This window comes from Trifolium pratense, linkage group LG2, assembly GCF_020283565.1.
Source record: "Trifolium pratense cultivar HEN17-A07 linkage group LG2, ARS_RC_1.1, whole genome shotgun sequence".
NCBI classification, from domain to species: domain Eukaryota; kingdom Viridiplantae; phylum Streptophyta; class Magnoliopsida; order Fabales; family Fabaceae; genus Trifolium; species Trifolium pratense.
Genome location: NC_060060.1, coordinates 43,206,634 through 43,210,565, shown reverse-complemented (window position 1 = coordinate 43,210,565; position 3,932 = coordinate 43,206,634). Strand labels below are relative to the sequence as shown.

Below are 3,932 nucleotides of genomic sequence, written 5' to 3'. Positions count from 1 at the left end.
TTGCCTTTGATCAATTTCTCAGCTAACATCCTGTTTTTCACCATGGCAAGCTTCAAAATAGTATAACGAGATCTACCCATCCCTTCTTAAATTATCAAATCAGCATCTTTTGCATCTGCAGCCAGCTCAAAGCTGACATATCTCAAGTCTATACATGGACTAGACACCAATTCTCAACAATCATCGAGGAACCAAAGATGAATTTTTTTAGATATGTTCATGCTAATATGAGTTATTCATTTAACGCCCACCATTGTTTCCATGTCCCCTGAAATTACAAAAGTACCCCTCGCACTGTTCGCCGCCTGGATAGCGAGTGTTACCTAAATGTGACCATTGAGTCACCCTCAACCTGTCGTCAGTCGTCACCCCCCATGGAGAATTTTGGAAAGAAAAAAAGCATGTTCGCAATGTACAACGCATCCCAGCATTCCGCAATGTCACTCTAAAACATTTCTCATTTGATTTCTTAAGCTTTTCGTTTCAATCATATCAAACAACTTTCACTGGTACAGTTCGCACTCTAGATAGTGAACTAGTATAGGACCGTTCGCACTTTGTATGGCGAATCACTCTAGGATTGAAACTGTTTAGGCAAACAACCTATGGTCGAAGAACAATATAATGTCGATGCAAAATTGATTTTCATTACAATCAAAAGTAAAATTACCTTAGACAGAAAAAGTCTGGCTTGGGGTAAAAGGAAATCAGAGTCTAACTGAAAATCTTTTCCCATTGATTTTATTACATGGTAAATGGAAGAGTTTGGCCTGCAAGTCCCACTTGTTTTTCAATTACCACATGATTTTTTTGGTACTACAATCGCTCTTGTTCACATATCTCTAACTGTTGAGGACAAAATCCTTATTTGATGTTTTAAAGATAACAAACATGTTAATTAATTTTAATTATGATTATCTTGTTATCTACTAATGTGTTTTGTGAGAATTGTTTCAACGATAATGTTACTTTCCTTGGACGATAAAGTTATGGATGATGAACCAATGGACAAGCAAAACATACAAGCAATGAGTAGAAATAAAAGGAGCAACTTAAAGTCTTGACCTAAATGATATAAAAGCTTCACATGAAGATATTCCTTTTTGTCTCACCAAGAATGGTAGCATTTTAAGGAAACACTTATGTTGGAGTTATGCCAAACATGGAATAAATAATCTTCACGGGCCTTGCCATTATTGGATCCAAAAGTGTAATGCCTCATTTGAAAGCAACTTCCACATACACATTGTGGATGGAAGATATTTGCCAACAACAACAAGGGAACATAGAGGGAACAAGAATCCAACAAGGTTTATCCTTTCATGAACAAAGGACAATGAGTCACAAAAACAAGTACAAATAAGCACATGGCTTTTCTCCCACTTGAATACAAGTTGTCCAACCCTAATTAGGAAAAGATTCCTTCTTATGGACTTATATGGGCCACGTAAATGCAATAGAAACCATGTAACAAAAGTGAAGTGCAAATTGAACCAACAAAAATGTTACTGAAGCAACGATAACGCACTATTCACAGTAAAAATGACAGCACAACTTTGTGACATGTCAATTGGATTTGAATTTCAAATCCCTCTCTCATACGCTCCTCCAAAGGTCTTATTTGCCTATAAATACAATGGAGCTACATGAAGGAAAGATCAAGAGTTTGCAAAAAGAATCAATCCTATACATTGTTGATGCAAAAATTAAGTTGGTTGGAAATATCAAGAGTTTGCAAATAAGGTTATGCTGACCTTATTTGTTATGCTTTATTCGTTATTCTCCTTAGTTGTAACCTTCTCATGCGTATTTTGTGGATCCCCATGTGATTTTGCTAACACATTCTCTTCTAGAAGCTGTGTAATATTTGGTCTCATTACAAAAACATAGACAACCTTCTAAATAACATAAAATGAAAAAAGAAAAAGACATTGACAACCTTCAAAAGAAAATAGAACATAAGCAAATAAATATTACCGAGAAAAAAAATTATCCCGTTTTTTATGATGAACCTGGTGTATATTTTTCATAAAGAGTCGGACGAGGATGAGTTTGTGGACAACCATCCTTGAGAAGATTTATCGCAATAAAAAAATCATAGTATATTTTAATTTTATGAGAAACCATACTCCAAAAAATTTCAGGCCATGAAAAACTAGCTGAATATATTTTTATTTGACAGCGGAAACAAGAGTCAAAATAAATTTACATGTATTTATTTAAATATAATTGAATTTATAATTATTTTATATTCGTAGAATTCCTATATAATCTAAGTGATAAAGACAAGAGACAAAATCTCCTGGTGTATATTCACAAGCCACTTATTTTGTGCATTGTGGGCCTTTCCAAACATGCACAAATCCCTAATTGAAACGCACAAAATGGAATGTCGTTAGCTTCATCACACACATGATCTCGACAATCCTCATTATTTCGGCACCCAATTACTGATAAAGAATTAAGCAACGTTATCAAAATGGGGATGGAACAATTTACATAAGAAAATTTAAAGGTAAAAATTACTATTAGGAATCTTTATACATATATATCAAATTTAGACAAAAATCATTTAAAATTTAAATTTATTTTAATAAAAATTAGGGCTAAACAAGTTTTTGAACAGTATAAATATTCTAAAATTTCATTTATATAAAAAATTTCATCAGGTTTTGGTCTCCCATTTAAATGTGAGTCTAACCATTAGGCTATTTGACAAAAAAAAAAAAAATCAGCAAGTTTTGATCTCCCAAAATATTTTGATTCCTATTTTTAAGTCAACTCATGAATACTTTCATATTTTTGAATTAGTTTTTATATTTATGTTCATAATAATACAAAAAGTTCTCGGATTTAAAGAACATGAGCATAAGTTTTACACATTCAACCAATCAAACTTCATATTTTTTTTCTTATTTTTGCCATGATTTCCATCCATCAACCATTATTAGCCATTAACAACAGCATCAACAAATTGGCCTCACGTCTGTAAAAAAAAAAAATTGGCCTCACAGCAAATCTGGGCGTGTTCATGGTGGACATGTTTTTTCTTTTCTATTTAAGAGGAAGGGAATGAGAAAGAGCCAAGAATGTGGATGAAGAAGGCGGTTGTAGATATTTATTTTATTTTAATTTTTATTCCAAAAATTTATTTAAAAGATGATGTGTCAAAATTGTGAATTTTAATTGGTTGTCCGTGTAATATTTCTTTACACTGTCTGCTTATAATTCTTAAACTCAAAGTTCTCCCAAATAATTTAGAATTTTTTTAATTAGATGAACTAAATATAATTTTTTTTAAGCACCAAAAACTTAGAAATTCATATCTAATTTATCCATTCTATTGTAAAATACTAAATTATTGAGGGAGAGATTTTTATATTATTCTAAATATAAATATAAAAACTAATTAAAAATTATGAAAGATTAATTGGGAAATTAATTTTTTGTCAGAGAGGTTTATATAATGTATTAAACATGAAGGCAGAAACACATTAAATTTTTTAAGTAATATAGATGAGTTGACAAACCACTAGGTTTGGTATGGTGGTGGTGATGAGTTTGAGTAGTATGCATGAGTTCCTAAGTTCGATACAGAAGATTATTTAAGATCAAAATTTGCTGAAATTTTTTATAGGAATTGAAAATGAGATTTGACATATTTATAGGGACAAAAAACTTTTTTAACCATATAAATTAATACAAAAATATGATTTGATATTAAATTTTGTATAAAAATACCATTATTAAACTAAATTTTGAAATAACAAAGTTCGAATTTAATAACGATGAAAAAAATTACTTACAGCTATTTGCTCTTATTGAAATAAATATGGAAAACAATATAATCATAGCATAAATAAACATATATAACCTTAACATATTTTTTCTTTTATGAATCTAGAATAGGAATCATTTGTTAGCTTTATAGT

General features: G+C 30.6%; 1 long non-coding RNA gene across 3 annotated transcripts; it reads right to left on the bottom strand.

Annotated features, from left to right (window-relative positions):
• Positions 1-987: 987 nt before the first annotated feature.
• On the bottom strand, positions 988-3,932 carry LOC123907765. 3 transcript variants are annotated; one of them, XR_006809378.1, is made up of 4 exons: positions 3,807-3,932; positions 1,978-2,450; positions 1,755-1,856; positions 988-1,642 (listed from the first exon to the last, which is right to left on the bottom strand). It is a non-coding gene; the product is annotated as an uncharacterized LOC123907765 (long non-coding RNA). The 3 variants fall into 3 exon arrangements; XR_006809377.1 differs by having other exon boundaries at positions 988-1,625; positions 3,807-3,931; XR_006809376.1 differs by having other exon boundaries at positions 988-1,856; positions 3,807-3,927.